Source organism: Maniola hyperantus, chromosome 4 (genome assembly GCF_902806685.2).
Source record: "Maniola hyperantus chromosome 4, iAphHyp1.2, whole genome shotgun sequence".
Taxonomy (NCBI): Eukaryota; Metazoa; Arthropoda; class Insecta; order Lepidoptera; family Nymphalidae; genus Maniola; species Maniola hyperantus.
In genome coordinates, this window is record NC_048539.1 from 7,177,399 (window position 1) to 7,199,009 (window position 21,611).

At 38.2% G+C, this 21,611-nt stretch overlaps 1 protein-coding gene across 6 annotated transcripts in view; it reads left to right on the plus strand.

The window, feature by feature from the left end:
• The window catches only part of LOC117981999 (cyclic nucleotide-gated channel alpha-3-like), a 153,814-nt gene that overhangs the window by 5,509 nt on the left and 126,694 nt on the right, over positions 1 to 21,611 (plus strand). For all 6 annotated transcript variants that reach the window (XM_069498301.1, XM_069498300.1, XM_069498303.1 and 3 more), the window contains exon 2: positions 12,579 to 12,704. The gene's annotated coding sequence lies outside the window, so the exon portion shown is untranslated. The remainder of the gene's footprint in view (positions 1 to 12,578; positions 12,705 to 21,611) is intronic.

Consider the following 21,611-nt stretch of genomic DNA (forward strand, 5'->3'; position numbering starts at 1 on the left):
TACCAATCCGCATGTGGCCAGCGTGATAGACTATGGTCAAAACCCTTCTCACTCTGAGAGGAGACCCGTGCTCTGTAGTGAGCCGGTGATGGGTTGATCGTGATGATGATGATGATGATGATGACATAGGTAGTAGTAGGTACCTACATAAAATTATATTTTTCTTGATTTTGTCTGCGGCTATAAGTAGTATTTGTATTGAATATATTTATGTTCATTTATATACACGGAACCCAAGTTATCGTTTAGACTCAAACTTGCAATTCTACGTAAATGCTTGCAGTTTTTGCTTAGGGTTCCGTTGTAAAATAATTTATAAAACACTATCTTAGTATTACTTTTAAAAAACTTTAAAATGCAAGTTTGTGAATTCTTCTATATATATATAGTAGGTATATAGGTAGTGATAGCCTAGTGGTTTGGACGTCCGCCTTCTAATTGGAGGTTTGGGGTTTGATCCCGAGCACGCACCTCTAACTTTTCGGAGTTATGAGCATTTTAAGTAATTAAATATCACTTGCTTTAACGGTGAAGGAAAATATCGTGAAGAAACCTGCATGCCTGAGAGTTCTCCATAATATTCTCAAAGGTGTGTGAAGTCTACCAATCCGCATGTGGCCAGCGTGATAGACTATGGTCAAAACCCTTCTCACTCTGAGAGGAGACCCGTGCTCTGTAGTGAGCCGGTGATGGGTTGATCATGATGATGATGATGATGACATAGGTAGTAGTAGGTACCTACATAAAATTATATTTTCCTTGATTATGTCTGCGGCTATAAGTAGTATTTGTATTGAATATATTTATGTTCATTTATATACACGGAACCCAAGTTATCGTTTAGACTCAAACTTACAATTCAACGAAATGCTTGTCTTGCACTTCACAAAGGTACAGGATGTAATCTAATAGCTTTCAGTTATAAAATTACTAATAGGTACCTATATCTGATTATACTAGATGATGCCTACGACTTCGTCCGCGTTGATTAAGTTTTTTCATTCCCGCAGGAACCCTTTAATTTTCCGAAATAAAATGTAGTCTATGTGTTAATCCAGGGTATAATCTATCTTCATTTAAAATTTCATCCAAATCCGTTTAGCTGTTTTTGCGTGATTGAGTAACAAACATCCAAACATCCACACTTTCACATTTATAATATTATAAGTAGGATCTTATTCAATTCGTCTATACCTATACTATGCGGAAATGCATGGGGTTCTAGTTCCGATTCCTATTCGAGTAACTACGGTAACTTACTATTATTATAATCAGCTTGGGTTAAAAACAAACTTTCTGTATTACTATTTGGAGAATAAAAGCGTAATACCAAAATAATAAATAAACTATACAATAAACGTCTATCTATTAATTTACTGTTAATTTAGTATCAAAAGAAGTAATGAGGAACCAACTAAATTACACCCTGTATTGATTACTATTTGCAGAAAACACTTGGTAGACATTAGGTACAAAAATGAAGTAAACATGATGCATCGTATTTCAGTCAGCAATATACCGATTAGCAAGAAATATTTCGCAATTTAACTTGGATATGTTACTTTACCTATATAAAATAGGTGTTTCAATGTTAATGTTTTTCAGAAGAACGCCTTTTCCTTCCCAGAGATGAGCTCGCTACCACGGTAAGTAACAGCCTTTTAAACTCCCTTTGCTGGAAAATGACCTCCTCTCAGATAGCGATAGGGATTTGAGCCTGAATCCACCGCGCTGGCTCAGTGTGGTTGGTGGGTAAACACATGTCAGATAATAATCATCCAAGCATGCGGGTTTCCTCACGATGTTTTCCTCATCGTAAGTTGTGATAAAAGCGTGCATAACATAACACTTTATTTTTTGATGGAGAGCTCGCTTTCTGCCAATGATAATGTATTCACGTATCGTGGATTCGATTAATGGATTCACGAGCGCCGCGTCGCCTAGCGCTCAAACTGCTTGCTGGCGTACGCGAGTCGCTTCGATCGTAACGTGAACATACAAATATTGTTTATGAATATGTTTATTCACTTTCTGAAACAGATCGAAATCGACTCAAGACAAAACCAGATAGCAACCGAACTGAAAATCACTAAATCATGTTTCGAATGAACGAAATGCAAAAGCTATAATTGGGCATTGCTAGATCACTAAAGCATGTTTCGTGAACGAAGTGGAACGAAGTGAAACGAAGTGAAACGAAACATGCTTTAATGATCTAGAATGCCCAATTATACACTACTGATGGCAATAGATGATTATGGTCCCATTAAGCGTCTCCTATGATGGAGGTGTGAGGTGGACATTGGAAGTCTGATGCCATGACAGTAAAATTTGGTCTAATTTGCTTTGTTTTTTGAGTAGGTACTTTTCAAAAACACAATGACAAGAGCCTAATGATGGAGATGGAAGGTGGGAACGGATACTACTCTCTAAAGACTAATGGTAGGTATAACATGGTAGGATAGTCGAGTTTGGACTTATATGTTTTTAATAGCCTATGCCCGCGACTTCGTCCACGTGGACTACACAATTTTCAAACCCCTATTTTACCCCTACTTTTAAATTTCTTTTTTTGAAAAAAATCCTTTCTTAGCAGATGTCTATATCATTATAGCTATCTGCATGCCAAATTTCAGCCCGATCCGTTCAGTGGTTTAAGCTGTGCGATAAATCAATCAGTTAGTCAGTCAGTCAGCTTTTCCTTTTATATAGATTTAACGAGTAAATTTTAATACACTTGGTGATTAGTAAGTAGAGCTTTGACTAAAAGAAAAAGTTCTTTTATATCTACTTAGCTTATTTTTCAGTCTCGAAAGATGAACCAAATCGTTTAGTAAAGGTGCTAACAATAAGGTAATATTTTCAATAGGAAAAATAAGCTTTTATAATAGCCCGATGTTATATTATTATGAAACACATTAGCATTATTTACACAATTTGTAATTTCCTCCTTTCACAAAAGTTAATGTGCTTTTCGCGTTTGGGATGAGATCGTAAATAATAATAGACCTTTCTCTGAACTTTCTCATTTTCAGCGGTACCGAATAAAAAAGCATGTTAGAATTTTTTTCTCAATAATAAATTGTGGCTGGTTATTGTAATGCTAATATACCTAAGCTCAGAGTCACTCAGCGGGCGGTGTAGAGAGCTATGTTTGGAGTTTTCATACCTCATCACATCAGAAATGAGGAGATCCGTTGGAAAACCAGAGTAACGGACTTAGCTCAGCGGGTTGCGAAGCTGAAGTGACAGTGGGCACGACACATAGTTCGAACAAACCGATAGACGTTGGGGTCCCAAGGTGCTGCAATGGAAACGCAGCGTTAAAAGACCCCCCACTTGGTAGACAGACGACATCAAAAGAGTCGCAGGGAGCCGCTGGGTTCAGGCAGCGCAAGACCATGGTACGCGCCATGGTATGGCGTATGAAAGTCGGTACAAGATCCCACACTAATTAGTGCTGGTAATAATTGGTATTGAGGCTGAGTCACCCGATAATCAAAAAAAAACTAACGAAATCTGATCCATCTTTCAATTTTATCGCTGCTACATCTAACCAGATATACTTAATATGGAAGTGCGTCAATGAACTTTTTTTAGGCTTTGTTTTACCATTTATAGTAATTGGTTTCTATAGAGACAATTCACCTTTTTAACGGGGACAAAATTGCATCAGTTGAAATTTAAGAATTAGTTTAGCAGACCAATCGAATCTAGGTGACGTGTAAAAAATATCACGTTATCCATACTTCCATACTAATATTATAAATGCTACAGCTGTCTGCCTGCTAGGGTTTGTGGCTCATCCGCTTAACTGATTATGAATGACGTAATTTAGTTCAGAGTTAGTTTATATGCCGTGGCTACTTTTTGTCCCAGAAAATCACAGAGTTCCCACGGGACTTTTATATCAACCTGAATCGACTTGTACCGACTAAGTTGCGGACATCATCTATTATTTTTGGTACGGACATTTACTTCCTGGAGTCGAAAAATCAAGCATCAGGCTTGTGCTAGGAGTAGGTACGACAATAGTGCAACGGCGGGGTTTCAACCGTCGACCTTTCGGTTTTTCAGTCCACTCCTATACCGGTTGAGCTATTGAGGCTCTTAAATTGGATTGTGCGAGGACTTATCTGACTTAACAGAATAAATGAAAGCATATCCATAAAGTGGGTTTGACTACGGCTAGACGTGGGACGCTGAAAAGCTTTTAGAAACCATGTGTGATGTTGCACTGGTTTCTCCTTAGCTGGTTATTTAATTTGAATTCAAGTTTGCCCCAGCGTTGATTACAGATGAGCCAATTTTATTACTTTCAGTAAGTACTTATTTTTCATTTTGTGAAAATGTCTTCTAATGATTAACAAAACGCTATTATAGTGAGGAGAAATATGCACAGACTTATCTGACTGTAAACAGAATCAGAATAAATGAAACTTGAAAACATAATAATATGCATAAAGTGGGTTTAACTACGACTAATTGTGGTACGCTGAAAAGCTTTTAGAAACCGTGTGGTTCTGGTTTTTCATAAGCTGGTTATTTACCTAATTGGAATATAAGTTTGCCCCAGCGTTGATTAGAGATGGGACTAGTTTCAGTACTTTTTCATTTGTTGATGCCTTCTTAAAATGTCTTCTAAAGTTTTACAAAATTCAATACATAAAAAAGAATTGTAGTTATTATCTTCTTTAGTGTTGCGGCACGATATTGGTAAAATGGGATCACGTCATATTATTAAGTATATTCTGTACCTTCTACCGTTCTAATATACTTACTACTTCAAATTCTTGTTCCGGATGCCAATAAAGTTTTGATTATTTTATTTTATTTTAACGGCTACCAAAAAGATGTTATTTTATTGTTCTGTTATTATATTATTGTAAATTCCTTCAACTTACGCTTACAAGCTATTAAAAGGTTAAGAATTCAAGTCAATGTCTTAGCGAATGCAAAAGTTGAAAATTCAAATTAAAGAATAACCGTCGGGTTTCTTGGTGGTTCTTCTCGGTAGGAAAGACACTCCGCCTGGTAGATGCATTTGACGATTCAAACGTGCTTGTAAAATTAAATAAAAAGAAGGATAAAAGTTAAAATTATTTCTATTCTATTATACCAAATCTATTCTATTTTATTATTTTATCAACCTTTGTAAGGACTAAATAAACTATATTTGGTTTTGTTTGTAGATAATATGATTCAAGAATAAACCGCAGCAGAGTTAACACAGTTTTACTCGTAACTGTAGATACTCGTAGGGTATAGGGGTGGATGTAGCAAAGCTTTTAGCAAGCGTGTACACGCCGGTCTGCCATAAGCTGGTTACATAAATGGAATATCGGTTCGCAGGAGCGTAGTGGAGAGAAGAAGGAACTAAGGCCTAAGCTGAGCCATCTTTTAACGTACTTTAATCTGATAGCATCTTGATTGATTTCTTTCATGATGTAGTCTTTAGTAGGCTTTACAATTGAGTTTACAATGTTATAAAACAAATAAATGGTGTCGACTCTGATGTCTTTCTCTATGTGTATATTATACAGATATATATCAAGGTATATTTGTGTAATATTAGTATGTGTTGTGTATGTATGTGTTGTCTAATTTATAGTATGTAATACTAGCCGCGCCGGCGAACTTCGTACCGCCTAACAGTTGATTCTCTTTCAGGATTTTTTTAAATTTTTCTCTCCGTAAGAACCATCCCCGTACTTCAAGGAATATTATGAAAAAGAATTAGCTAAATCGGTTCAGCTGTTCTCGAGATTTGAGATCAGCAACACATTTAGGGATTCATTTTTAGGGTTCCGAAGTAAACAAGGAACCCTTATAGTTTCGCCATGTCCGTCCGTCTGTCTGTCCGTCCGTCCTCGGTTAATCTCAGAGACTATAAGTGCTAGAAATCTGTAATTTGGCATGTGTATAAATATTGATCACACCGACAAAGTGGTGAAATAAAATTTTGATAAATATTGTTTTTAGGGTAGCTCCCCTACATGTAAAGTGGGGATGAATTTGTTTTTTCTCGGCTACCCCATAGTGTGGGGTATCGTGGAATAGGTCTTTTAAAAATACTGTAGGTGTGGGAACATCATTTTTCGATTTCTAGATCCGTTTGTAAAATATGATGTTTTAAAGTTTTATCAGAGTCAAGTCCCCCCCCGCCCCATAAGCCAAATGGTAGTGTATATTTTTTTTTTCAGTCAGTATGGTTATGCAAATACTCTAAATTTAGTTGCCAACAGTAGGTATCAGTACTAATTTCTCAAAGGGATTTGAAGATAGGGATACTTAAGTGCACAATTATAGCTTTAGGAATTAGATATAAGCCCACATAGTATAGGTTTGGAGTAGGAAGCAATAAAACTTACAACATCAGGCGATTTAATTTAACCCTTGACATCTGGAGAGAAGCGTTCTTGAAGATTTGCGCCTGAAAAAGATCATAAATTGAATCGCAACGGGAGCGAAAATGTCAGAACATTTTATCGTCACGTTTGTAACAGTCAAAATACTGAAAACATTTCGGGAATGAGCGAATGTTACAAGTGGCTACAAATAAATGGCAGCGATTGTACGTGTGATGTACCTACTCGTATATCGTAGAGCCAGAGTGAATTCGTAGAGCTCTGAAATTTCAAATGTTTGCATATCAAATGCATGCTGTCATTCTATCATGTTTGGTCATCCGACGATAGTCATGGATTGGTATTTGAATTGGGTTTGTTTGCTCGCTCGTGGATTTTAAATATTTGCATGTTTAAAACAGTGCAAAAATAAAGTTGAACACGATACGGCAAGTTGTACCCTACTGTTAAAATTTCTTAAAGAACATCTGTTTTGGTATAAAATAGCGTGGGTGGCTTTTAGCCTAATAAAAGTAGCCAGGGATTAGAAAATTTCAGAAAAAGCAATAAAGGCTTTGTAGGGATTGAGTAGATGTCACGACGACAATAAATGGCAACCGTTGGCCGTGTGACGCGCATCAATTGCATTGGGAATTTCAAATGTTTCCACATCCAACTTGTGATAGTTTCTCTCTCTCTCTGCGTCGAAATGCTCATTGTTGAGTACTGACCTGACCTCTATAATAGAGGTTGTCATCATTATATTAATAGAGGTTCTATTGAACACCCTGAACCTGCGATTTCCGATCTTTTTTTGAAGCCACTTGATTTTCGCTATTTTGGTGCTGCTAGCAGCAGTGAACATCATGTGAGCGTACTGGGAACTAAATTTTAGTGATGAGACATCTGTCAATATTTGTCAATACGAGGAATTTTAAGGACCACATGACACAAAAAAATAATTTTAATAGCCGTGACGCTCGGTGGAGCGCTTCGAATTAGCACAAAAGATAAATGCCATTTTGTATAGCACACCTTATTTATTTATTAGTATATGCCCATACATATGCGCTATGATAGCCTAGTGGTTAGGACGTCCACCTTCTAATCGGAGGTCGGGTGTTCGATCCCGGGCACGCACCTCTAACTTTTCGGAGTTATGTGCGTTTTAAGTAATTAAATATCACTTGCTTTAATCGTGAGGAAAACATCGTGAGGAAACCTGCATGCCTGAGAGTTCTCCATAATGTTCTCAAAGGTTTGTGAAGTCTACCAATCCGCACATGGCCAGCGTGGTAGACTATGGCCAAACCCTTCTCACTCTGAGAGGAGACCCGTGCTCTGCAGTTAGCCGGCGATGGGTCTATCATGATGATATTATGTCCATATTTGTGGATCGGCGCAAGCTTGTACAAAGATTTCGTCTACGTGTCTGGCGTGTAACGATTTCGGCGACTTCTCAAATTTCGTTTGAAATAAGTAACAAGACAACAGTTTTATCACGCCAGACAACCTATTCTCAAAATATCAAAGCCATGTGTGTTGATTTGTTTACTTTGTTTCCTACTAAGTAGAATGGCTACAATCCATTGATGTTGGAATATCTGTGGCACAATCTGATTGACTTAATGTATTTAGCACCACGTAACGACTAAAAGAGAAGAACTCTAGGGCCCCTCCTGATTTTTTATGTATTTATTTATTTTTATTCAGATACAAGTTAGCCTTTGACTTCAATCTCACCTGGTGGTAAGTGACGATGCAGTCTAAGATACGCGCGCAGTCTAGGTCGCGGGCTAACCTGGACGGAGTATGGCAGTTTATTTAGCGTTGCAGTATATAGTAGGTATAAAGCTGAATGACTGATCGATCAAAGCACAACTCAAACTATTGGACGGATCAGGATGAAATTTAGCATTGCAGTATGCTCTGTGCTACTGCGGCACAAAGTTAAGAAATGGCCTATAGACCACACCTACTGTAGCATTTTGTTTGATAGTTGTACTTATTATTATGTTTTGTTTTTTCTCGTTTTACTCGTTTCTGTGCGCAATAGTTAAAGATTTTATTTATTAATTTGATTTATCATGAAATTGTTATATATTTAATGGATACCCGAATTCTTGATGTAGGTGATCGTAATCAAAGAGACAGATGGCTTGTAAGATTGCATGAAGTACTTTTTCAATAAAAACAGTGAGTGTGACAGATTGCTCCGAAAATAGGCTAGTTGACACTTTTTTTTAAGTTGGTCTTAAATGGTTAATATTTGTCCTATTAGATCAAAAAAATTAACACTATATTTTTTTGCGCCCTAAAAACCGTAAATCTTTAATTTAAAAATATATTTTTCTTAGACATCTGAAAACACTGTCGGCCATGTTTGTCCTATAGATTATCTGTGCTCTGACGTCATCCATTTGTAAACAACAGCATAACCTCCCAAAGTTTAATAAACATGACTTCTATACTAGTTTACATGAAAAATATAGTAAATATTATCGTTATTGTATCATCCGAGAATGTAAAAACGCATCGATAAAGACCACAGGAAAGTTGTGGATTAGAGTGCCCAGTGAAATAAATATACGTAACACGCGAAGACTTGCTTAAAGGGATCCTATAATATGACTAACGACTTCAACCCAAATTTATTTTTGCAAAGATCACTTTGTTGTAAGTCTTACTTAATAACTTATTCAATTTATAAAGAGGAAACGATATTTTTTTACGTTTACTATGAGTTTTTAGAAATATATAAAAACTAGCTTATGCTCGTGACTTCGCCCGCGTGGACTTCATAAATTTCAAACCCCCATTAACCCACTCAGGGGTGGAATTTCAAAAAATCTTTTCCTAGTGGATACCTTCTCTTTACCTACAAAGAACACACCCACCAAATTTCATGTATCTAGAACCAGCTGTTTAGATGTTTAGGCTGTGCATTGATATATAAGTTAGTCAGGAGGACTTGAAATTTTATATATATGGATACTACGTTAGTCAATAGGGATGACATTTGGTTGTTTACATATTTAATGACGTCACATCATGGCTGACAGCGTTTTCTGAGTTTCATATAAAAATAAAAACTGTATTTTTTTAAATTGGATTTATATATCCATCCTGCGTTTTTAATAATTGTTATTGATATATTTCGTTGTCTTAAGCAAAATACTATAATAAATAATCATTTATTGGACGAAATTAGATATGAGTCAAGTAGCCTATCATTGCCATAGGATAAAAGCTAACTTTTATGTGAAGCTAACGTTGATGTGATCTCTATACACACATTTTAGAACGCACCCTAACGTCAAGCATTGTTCTAGTTATTTTGCGTGTCCTGCCGATCCTAAAGATCTTGGGGAAACGGGGGTGTGCGAACTCCTTTATAGATTTCTGCTTCAAATGGCTCATAAAAAATATCTCGTCTATGATAAATGCTAAGGGTGCTAACAGGGAGCCGCAGACCGTAATAAAAGTTGAGAATTACATCTATGTCGTGCCTCTTGAGGTAGATAATGTATTACATGCTCAATTTTAAGACAATTGGCTGTTTTTTTTTCTCGTTGCAAAGTGCTTTACGTAGCGTAAAATTTTAGAATTTCGCTTCGATTCGCTGCCAATGTGAATCAACCCATGTGTGGATGAATTTTAAAAGTCCTTTCTCGCTTACCTATTTACGTCTATTCTATCTATATATTATATGAATGGAAAAGCTGACTGATTGACTGATCTATCAACGCACAGCTCAAACTACTAGACGGATCGGGTTGAAATTTGGCATGCAGATGCCTGTTATGGCGTAGACATCCGCTAAGAATTTTTGAAAATTCAACCCCTAAGGGGGTAAAATAGAGGTTTAAAATTTGTATTATCCACGCGGATGAAGTCGCGGGCATAAGCTAGTATATTATAAAATGAAATTTAGTTTCGCAGAATCAATACTAATGCAATGGTTTAGGTATTATACAATGTGTTCCTACTTATAATCGAAAATTATGGAAAAGTCTTCGAAGAGTTAATAATTCATGAACTCACCTGCCTCTCAACTTAGGTAACTTTCCATGAAATTGGCGGTTTAAGTTTCAAGCCTTCTGCTTTGAGGGAGCCCTTGTAGTGCATTTGGACATTAAGGGCAGCTTATAAAAATTTATAAGCTATCTCGGCAAAATGTTTTTGTAACTTTTTTAACGCATATGATAGTAGCTCCTTAATGGCCCACGTTGACGTAAGCCCATAATAATTATGAGTAAACTGTTTGAACTGAATTGAACTGAATACATAAAAAACGTGTTTTTTTAAATAGAGATAGCGAGCAAACGAGCAGGCCGGTCACCTGATGTGATTACCGCCGCCCATGAACATAATAACTAAAAGACATCATACATTGTATCATAAACATCTACTTTCATAAATTCGGTGCTCGTTGATAGGGCAGAAAATACAAAACGACGAGAGTAGAAGAAAACTCTACGAAAGTTAAGTTTTCACTTAAAACTACATCACTTGTGTTTGTTTGTATGTACCTATCTATACTAATTATTTTTGACATATATAGAGTAATATGATTTTTTATAATTCATATACACATCACCAAGTATTGTGTACAGACGGAGACCGACACAGGTTGGATTCATATAGGGCCGCATCTGCCTTAAAAATGTCTACGCTTATCCAAAAATGTCCAACGAATATTTCGTACTGGTCGAAAGTGTCACCTTTTTAGAGCGGCCAACCAGGCGACCTGTCCATGGAGCGGGGATTGCTGAAATATTTTTAATGTTCGTGCCTCCGTTGCAAAATGCTCCTCGTTACATTTTTATCTTACGTTGAACACTCATATCATAACGAGCCATATTGCATTCCGTATTATGCTTATTGAATTTTTGTTCAAGTGGACTTTCATATAAATTACTTGCTTATTTATTAAAATACAAAAATACTACTAAGTATATTTTTAATTTTTACTAGCATATTTTACAACTCATAAAAGCACTTCTTGTTCGTTATCGGTTTTTCGAAGTAGTACCCTGCCCATAGCCACTTCAGCTACGCAAACCGCTGAGCTATGTCGGTTTTAGATATACTTAACATTAGAGTCCAAGTCAATATCACTAGATACTTATATTTATTGGTTTGCCCTTCAATCACTACGGAGTAACGGATCTGGAGAGTGACATAAGCTATTAATCCCGGAAAATCAAAGAGTTCCCTCGGGAATTTTAAAAACCTAAGTCCATGTGAACGAAGTCGTGGGCATCAGCGAGTAGCACATAAAATTGATCTTGGATTCACATCCGGGATCTTTTGCTTCGTGAGTTTGTGAAAAAAGTAATTTCAGATACAGTTCTAAAATAGCGAGGACATGTTGTGGACAGCGACAGAGTAATAATAAATAAATAGATATCGATCGGGCTGCGGCATACTGCTCTCATTTTAGCGTCGGTTTATACCCCGCAGAGTGCACTGCTATTCTTGACCGACTAAGAATATAATGTGTACGTAACGCTTTGTATCTTGAGCTTTTAGATAGTATCTTTATGTGTTTTATTGTGTCAGAATATGACAAAAAAGAAATGAAAACATTTTCGTCGTCATTCCATTGCCGTCCACTACTACGCACGAGTCTCTTCTCAAAATGAAAAGAGTTTAGAGCATAGGTATTCTACCACGCTGACCCAATGTGGATTTGGACGATGGAAAACTCTCAGGCATGCACTTTCAGGTTTCCTCACGATGTTTTCCTTCGCCATTTAAAGCAATCGCTTGGAACGCATATAACTCCGAAAAGTTAGAGGTGCGTCCCCAGGATCAAACCCTTGACCTCCCGAATAAAAAGTCGAAGAAAACCACCTATATTTACTATATACCTATTTCTGCACAAGAACCTCTCTGCATGTTATGTCTGGTACATTCCACTTCAAGTCTGTCGTACCACAACCTGTGCCCATCATTATCATCATCAGCCGATAGACGTCCACTGTTGGACATAGGTCTCTTGTAGGGATCTGCGCACACACCACGGCCTTGCACCACCTGAATCCAGCATCTTCCTGCGACTCGCTTGATGTCGTCATTCCACCTAGTGGGAGGTCTTCCAATACTGCGTTTTCCTGTGCGAGGTTGCCATTCTAGCACCGTGCGACCCCAACGTTTATCGGGTTTTCGAACTATGTGCCCTGCCCATTGCCAATTTACCATACTTAAAGCAAATGTTTGCCGCAGGCGCAGGGCGGTGAGTGGAGGCGCGCGCGGGCGAGATGGCTGCGCCGGCCAGCTGATAGCATGCGGGCGGCGGCGCGCCGGCCCGCCCCGACCTAGCCGATCGCACCACGGGCGCCACATACACGGGTACGTACTGTGTACTATCTACACATGGAACAGCAAACTTATTTCATCACTACCCTTATTATAAATGCGATAGTGTTTGTCCTTCAATCATGCCGCAACGGAGCGACGGATTGACGTGATTTTTTCAGGATGAGTGACGAGGTGCGCTAGAGCCGCGCACTGTCCCGACTGAGTTCCATTATTTATGGCCCTGGCAGAGCGAAATAGAGTAAAGGAACTCTCGGTTCAATTCTGAATGTGATTGTTTATGAGAGACGTGAAATCAAAGAAAATTAGGCAATTCATAGGCTACCTAGCGACAAATGTAGAAACATTTGATGCCTACCAATGACGTCTAAGATTCGACGTTTTGTTACAAGTCCCCACTGTTGTGAACTGTGTAACACGCCGTGCCGTTACATTAGTGCCGTGTGCTGCTGTGAGACGTGCACTATCATAAACTGTGTCTCAAAAACTTACGCGTTGCAGTAGAAGGTAGGTATTTAACTACATTAATATAAGACCGAGTACTTTATCAAACCTGCCGCTAGAGCACCTTGCCAGCAACTATTTCATTTATTCATAATATACATTCCGTCTAAGCTTTTTGTCACTCTGCACTGCAGCTTATTAGTCTTTTAACGAAATAATGGGTACGTATACTAGTAACTGAATTTTAAGATTACTTAATCTACTTAGATTTGCAATTTTTTAAGATGTAACCTGAGCAATAGTACAATCCATACTAACACTATTATAAATGCGAAAGTGTCGATGTCTGTCTGTTACCTTCCACGGCCCATTCGTTTAACCGATTTTGACCGGAGTTGGTCATGGATTTGGTACAGAGGGAGTTTTTATCACGAAAATTGACATATGCAACTTTTTATCCCGGATAATCAAACAGTTTCCACGGGATTTTTAAAAAACCTAAATCCACGCCGACGAGGTCGCGGGCATCCTCTAGTATAAAATAATAGGTACTTGCGAAAATACAACTACTTAGCATTCATCATCATCATCATGATCAACCCATCACCGGCTCACTACAGAGCGCGGGTCTCCTCTCAGAGTGAGAAGGGTTTTTGGCTATAGTCTACCACGCTGGCCATGTGCGGATTGGTAGACTTCACACACCTTTGAGAACATTATGGAAAACTCTCAGGCATGTAGGTTTCCTCACGATGTTTTCCTTCACCGTTAAAGCAAATGATATTTAATTAATTAAAACGCACATAACTCCGAAAAGTTAGAGGTGCGTGCCCGGGATCGAACCCCCGACCTCCGATTAGAAGGCTGACGTCCTAACCACTAGGCTATCACAGCTTATATATACTTAGCATTACTATTATTACTAAGGTACATTTTTGGTTTATTTTTATCAAACATGACCTATTTTTTCGGAGGAAATGAGATCACATTCGTAATATGATAGATACCATTTTCCCGATAAAGATACACCCAACTCCAATAATAATTAGAACAAACTCGGGGCTGAATAAATACTCGTAGACAACGATCTCTATGTTTCTACCACACTGACCTCTACTAATAGATAAAAGAACGCTGGACCTGCGATTGCTGATCTGCAGGCTTAATCTGTGTCTTTGACATTTTTGCTAAGTTTGATTAAATATTAAATCTTGATAGCAATCCACTATATTATTTAGGTCACGTGATTTTTTATTCCGTATAGTGTCTAAACTATCGACATAGGAGGTAATAATTCTACTACGAAGTAGTACCTACATAAAATTTCTTTGGTGTCGCTGGGTGTGGCGCTTCAAATCGGTACAAAAAATAACTGTCATTTTGTATGATTACCTCTTTCGGTGCACGAGTCAATGCCCATTTCATTGTCCTATCCAGTCCTACCTCTACCTACTAACACAATGATTTGTCATTCCAAACAAGATTTTTTGATCTAAGCTGTAACCTTCGCCTTGATGGCCACACAAAGTTCACAAAGATAACATGACACTCATGTTTAGCTTTGTGAAACACGATTTCGTTCTGAATAGCCGTTCTTTACATTGTATTCAATACCGGTAGCTTATTATGATCATCGCAGCTGCATCCTTTAAAAATTTATTCATAGAAATTTCCGCTAAGCTTTTGTCACTGCGCACCTCAGCTTATTAGTCGTATAATTAAACGGTGGTATTCTAATTAGGCTTGGGCCGGACAGTAGAGTAAAACTACCTTTTCAGAAAAGTTTCCAACGGCCCCTCGCGTGCGATAGTGTGAACAACTTAAATCAGGAATAATACAAAAATGTGGGGTTTGTCTCCTAGGGAATCGAGTCAGGTAGAGTACGCGACAGGTTGAAATGGCGATCGGGGAGGGAACGCCCTGCATGCCCGCACATCCCCCGCGCTAACTCGCTGTGGGCGAGCACGGGTGACGTGCGGGTGTGCGGGGCGTCCCCCCACCTCACACCCCAATTGCCATCTCGAGATGTCGAGGACTATAAGTCTATAACGAACTTCTGTATTTATATTTATTACCTACTGTGATAACTTAATAACGTATGATAACGTGATCATGTTATTTTTTTATTAAGCTGTCTTTTTCTTTTTAATTTCTTTTATTTATCTATGGGAGTTGCAGAATTAAATTAGACTTATAATGGTGGTTAATCAAACTATCAAATCCAAATCTAAAATGCATTAATTTACTCCTAATTATGATAATTTAACAAAAAATTACAAAGTAATTTTGTTCCATATTTATTTTTCAATTCTCAGAATGTAAAACTTGAAACAATAAACATGAAAGTTTCACCAACAGCGAATTCATTTCCTGTCCAATTTTTGAAATAATGAATGGTTTTGTACTTTATGTACTCAAACAGAAAGTTAATCTTTGAATTCGCAGAAAATTGGCGTAGCAACCGACAATTCCCACCCCTATAATGCATGAATAAGTAAAAGCCTTGAGCAGGGCGCAAGAAAATGAGAGATTTGCAGGCTATTTCGTTAGAAGAACCCCGCTGTGCGTGGCAGGCGGCCACGTCTCTGTACATCAGTGTCCACTCAAACCATTCTTGTAAAGGCTTATTTTTAAGGTCGATAGGGAACGCACACGGGTGCAGACGATTTCTAAAAGAAATGTTGTTAGGCCCATGTGGTAACTATTTTCATTGATCGACAGATAGCGTTAGAAGTGGAAGTCCTGGCATGCTGCATATAGACAGAGTCAGCGACCAACGAAAATAAGCCTTTAACACAGTTAATGTGGGACGCAACTTGCGTTGACACATTGGCCCCGTGTCATATCAGGAAGACAGCGTCAAGACCGGGAGCCGTAGCAGAAACAGCTGAAAACGGCAAGCGGCGCAAGTATGCCTCTCTTATAGAGAGTTACATTTTTGTGCCGTTTGCTGTGGAGACCCTGGGGCCATGGAGTCTTAGTGCTAAAAAAAATTTAAGAGACATTTCACCGCGATTAATAGCCTCATCTGGTGACAGAAGGGCTGGCTTATTTTTTGCGCAACGGATCAGCCTGGCTGTCCAGCGCGGAAATGCAGCCAGTATTCTTGGCACCATTCCACGCGGTCATGATTTATATAGTAATTAGATAAGTCACATAGATATAAACTGTAAATATTTTAAATATGTTTGTACACAGTTAATTACATAAGTTTTTCTATCGGTCGGTTGGTTCCTAACTTTGTCTATCTGTTTTGGAGTTGTTGTCGAAACACTTAAATAAACATGACGGGATTATGTAAGTAGTGATGTAGATTACTTAAAGGGTATCCTATGAGCTTTTTAAAAATTGAATTTTACGCAGACGAAGCCGCGGGCAAAGCTTAGTAAATTATAATATGTGTTGTCTCGCCACAACGCTCTGTGCATTGGTAAATCAATTCCTGCGCTCCTAGAGAGTTGGCATAGATGCCGCCAACTCCCGCACTCTATGGATAAATGCCAAAAAGGCCTTGAGCAGGGCTCAAGAAAAAAGGAGATTTGCAGGCTATTTCGTTAAAAGGGCCCCGCCGTATGCGCCAATTGGACGTCTATTTGTACAGAACTGTACAGTTAGTATAAGATTTCATAGTTTTAAAAATACCAAAGTCGAAATCGACTGTTTCCATACATCTACAGGCAGCGACACAGCGGAAATATTGCGAACTAAAGATGATCGAGTGTTTGCGAGTATAGCTTTCAACTTTACGATACCAATTACCACATAACTACGTCACCATCGAGAATGGTTTGCGTTTACCTACACCAATACCAATATCGAGTAATTTGGCAGTACGAGTCCTAAGTTTGACGTCCTAAAACTAGTAAATGACGTCATTTTCGCTTATGGATACGAGTCGATAGTCGAATTGTAACTCACCAAAAAATACTCGGTGAGAGAAGCGTGAAAGCTTATTGATAATTAAACAAAATGATGAAATTTAATAAGTGAAGTGCCTTAATTTGCCCACGGAGGCAAGGAGAATGTTTGGGAAGGTAGTCAAAGCTAACCGTCGTGATTGTGTAACTTAAATTTGGTTCAGCGGCGTAATTTGTGATGTGCGCAGTGTATCGGTCAAAGAAACAGGTTCTCACATAGCCCAAACCCTCCAGCAAGTTGAAGTGACAGTGAACAATCCATGCATGTCGTACTGGGTTGAGCATCCGTCAAAGAAACAGGTTCTCACATAGCCCAAACCCCCCCGTAAGTTGAAGTGGCAGTGAACAATCCTTGCCTGTCGTACTGGGTTGAGCATCCGTCAAAGAAACAGGTTCTCACATAGTCGAAACCCCCCAGCAAGTTGAAGTGGCAGTGAACAATCCATGCCTGTCGTACTGGGTTGAGCATCCGTCAAAGAAACAGGTTCTCACATAGTCGAAACCCCCCAACAAGTTGAAGTGGCAGTGAACAATCCATGCCTGTCGTACTGGGTTGAGCATCCGTCAAAGAAACAGGTTCTCAAATAGTCGAAACCCCCCAACAAGTTGAAGTGGCAGTGAACAATCCATGCCTGTCGTACTGGGTTGAGCATCCGTCAAAGAAACAGGTTCTCACATAGTCGAAACCCTCCAGCAAGTTGAAGTGGCAGTGAACAATCCATGCCTGTCGTACTTGGTTGAGCATCCGTCAAAGAAACAGGTTCTCACATAGTCGAAACCACCCAGCAAGTTGAAGTGGCAGTGAACAATCCATGCCTGCGTTCCTACTGAGTTGAGATTTGGTACCACAGCATACCTACAAGTACCTAGTGGGGTACCGACCGATGGACCGTTCATATTATAGAGTAGGTACCTAACGTGAAGTGGCTGAATGAGGATGCCTCAAGACTGGATGTAGAAGACAGACATCCACAGGCTAAAATGATAGATAATGATAATAGTGCATCTCGGATGAATCATTTTGTGCAGCGATGACTGGATGTAGAAGACAGACATCCACAGGCTAAAATGATAGATAATGATAATAGTGCATCTCGGATGAATCATTTTGTGCAGCGATGACTGGATGTAGAAGACAGACATCCACAGGCTAAAATGATAGATAATGATAATAGTGCATCTCGGATGAATCATTTTGTGCAGCGATAGCCATCCATACATATAGCTCGCAGAATGCATTTACTTGTAGCGTTGTAAGATCGATCACAAAGAGTATGTCACACCTTGATCATTGAGGCAAAGGTAAGATATGCACAATTTATTACCTACCTATACCTAGGTACCTAATACCTACATAATATTATTCTAAGCCTTATGGGTAGGTACATCAAACGTGTGGCTCAAATTTCCTACTAAGTAGGTGCCTACTTACATTAATTTATGATTCAATTATACATATAAGTTGGTACCTACATCTGATAAAATCAACCCATTTTTTCACCAGAATAGAAACCTAGGTAGGTACCTACCTACCAGGTATATTAAGAAACATACATACAATAACAGAAAATACCTACCTACTACCTACCATTACTTGCATCCATTCACAAACAAGAAAGTAGGTACTTAATTTATCTATATATAAAAAAGGAAAAGCTGACTGACTGATCTATCTAATTGAAATTTGTGTAGTCCTCGCGGACAAAATCGCGGGCACAATCTAGTATAGAAGGGTATAAGTTAGTAAAATTTTGTATGAAATGGACCTACCTACCAAATTTAGCTAGCTTATTATATTAAGTATTTTTCTAAAATAAATTATTATTTTCAGGTTGCAGATCATCTATGGTACCTAACCTATACTTACCAGATTATGTTGCCTATCTTCCAGCTACCTAAGCTAGGGCCACTAGAACCTAACTTAATTCAAGAGTCAAGACTGCAACTAACCTGGGGGTCATCAGACTTGTAGAATACCTATATAATTTGAACTGTTTATGATGTACCTACTTAAATACACCTTATGAATTTTACAGCTGATGTAAAATACTTATACGCATACCTACCTACTTATAGTATCTAATTTAAATTTAAACAAAAGAATTTAATTTGTTTTATTTCATCCTAAAAAAAGTAAGTTTTCAGATGATACTAATAATAGTTAAAAAGTATTCTGGAATTTGCCTGCCTGGATATTTCCGGGAATCTATGATCAAAACTAAATTAAAATGACAGGTTTTTGTGTATTGCTGTTCCTTTCATAAGCTCCCTGCACTGCAGAAAAGGATAGCAATACATTTAGACCTCGTCTAACAGAATTAGCCACACTGTCCCCAACTGTTTGTGCACCAAGTCTCATCAAAATCGGTTCAACACTTCAAAGATTAGCTCACAATTTTTTTAATTATGAGCTTATTGAGAACGTAACAGGCAATTTTCAATTTTGTTTATTTGTATGAACATTTTGAAACGTGCAGCCTTGATGGGGGTAGCTGAGGTAAAAGGGAGGGGAGGGAAATCATTCCCTTGGAAGGAGTGATTTTCCGCCGGGGATGTATACTTTTTTAAATGATTTTTAATTTTGATAAAATTGTCATTGACTTAAAACAGCCTCGGTAGGGGGCGGCGGGGTAAGTCAACCCCTTCACTCCTTCAGCCAGAGACTCACTCACGTTTTGTATGGATGAATCCAGAGACTCCGGAACGTCCCTATCTCCTCTTCTTTTCTCCATCAAGGCGGCAAGTCTCAAAAGCTAGCCCGTTGTATGTAGGTATGAATTAAAATGCCTATAAAGAATCTTATGGCATGACTAGCTATAAAAACACTATGTTCATAATAGAAAAGCAGAGACAAAAAACATTTTATTTACTATTAAATTTTTATATTGTTATAAAACTGTAGTTTGTTGCGCAGTGTTACTGCACTTAGATGACTTATGAGGATTCTGTAGAGTGTAGTCTTGATGCAGCAAAATCAACTTGCATTCTTCTAACAAAGTGGATTAGGCAGGTGGTGTGGTCATTCACAGGCTGTTAACATAACGTAACTAACTGGTCCACAGTTATCACTGAAAAAATAGAAATTATTGATCTTTAATTTTTTAAATTGCTAATTAGACAAGAACTATTCTTCTTATTTTACTATCTATCTTAATGAGGTCTAAGTTTTATTTATAATATTAATTAATAAGTAGATGATGCCCGTGACTTTATCCGCGCTGATTTAAAGGGTAAAGTAGCCTATCTCCTTCTCCAGCATGTAACAAAGCTCCACACTAAATAATTTATACTCGCAACTTCATTTATCTTGTGGGAACTGTTCGATTTTCAGAGCCTAGTTTATTTAAAAATAGGCTATATCCATCCCCAGGATGAAAGATCTTTGTACCTTTTGTCAAAATTGGTTGAACGGATGAGCTGTAAAAAGCCAGCAGATAGATAGACAGATAACCTTATACATACACTAAAATACAGCTCAAACTCAAGGTCCCGAACTTAATTACATGTCTTAAACAAAGAAAACTGAATTGATTATTAAAGAGTTGCCTTTCTGTAATAGATTACCTAGATGTTTTATTGCAACTTTAACTTCAGTGTACCACAAGATTATGTCTAAAATGTGTTGTCATTTATCAAGCGGTCAGTAGTCAAAACTGTTCTAACAAATATAATTATTAATGATGGCTCAGCCCTTTTTGAACTCATTTAATGCTAGGTACCTAGTAGACAGTAATTATTTAAGTAGGTAGGTACATATGAAGTTATGTTATGATTTAACTATACTCTTCAAACCTGGCCACTTGTCTATGTGTCCAAATTCAGATCAAGAGATTTGTATTACCTAGTAATTAGTACATTATGTGAGCGTGATCCGAAGAGAGAGAGTAAACTTACTTAAGGTCGTCAGTCCAGCGGGTTGGAGGTCGTCCCACACTGCGCTTGCTGATACGCGGTCTCCACTTCAGAACACGTCTGCCCCATCGGTTCTGCGGCAGACGTGGCCTGCCCACTGCCAGTACAGATTTCTAATTCGTTGGGCTATGTCAGTCACTCTGGTCATCCAACGGATTTCGTTGTTACGGATTTTGTCCCTCAGAGTTACCCAACATAGCCCGCTAAGCGACTTTGAACTTGTGGACAAGGCCAACTGTCAGTGTCCACGTTTCAGCACCATACGTCATCACAGGTAGGACACATTCATTAAAGACTTTCGTCTTTAGGCTTTGGGGTATCGACGAATTGAAGACTTGACGCAATTTTCCAAATGCTGCCCAGCCCAGCTTATTTTTCTGTCAGCTTCCTTGTCGAAGTTGTTTCTACAAAGTTGTATTACGTACAATAATATATACCTAATAATCAGTAAAACTTCAGTTTTCTAGTTAAAACTAAAGCGATTGTTCCGTTTGTTTCAGTCTCAACTCTCAGTTTCAGTTATGATAAAAGGTTATGTTGGTTTCGTTGGTTTGTTTTGATTTATTTTTTTACTGACAATGACAGAGTAACAGACTAGAAAGCGGTAACTTTTTTTTTAATCTGATGAAAATTTGGCTCTGGACACAAGTTTCTTGAGGTTTTTAGT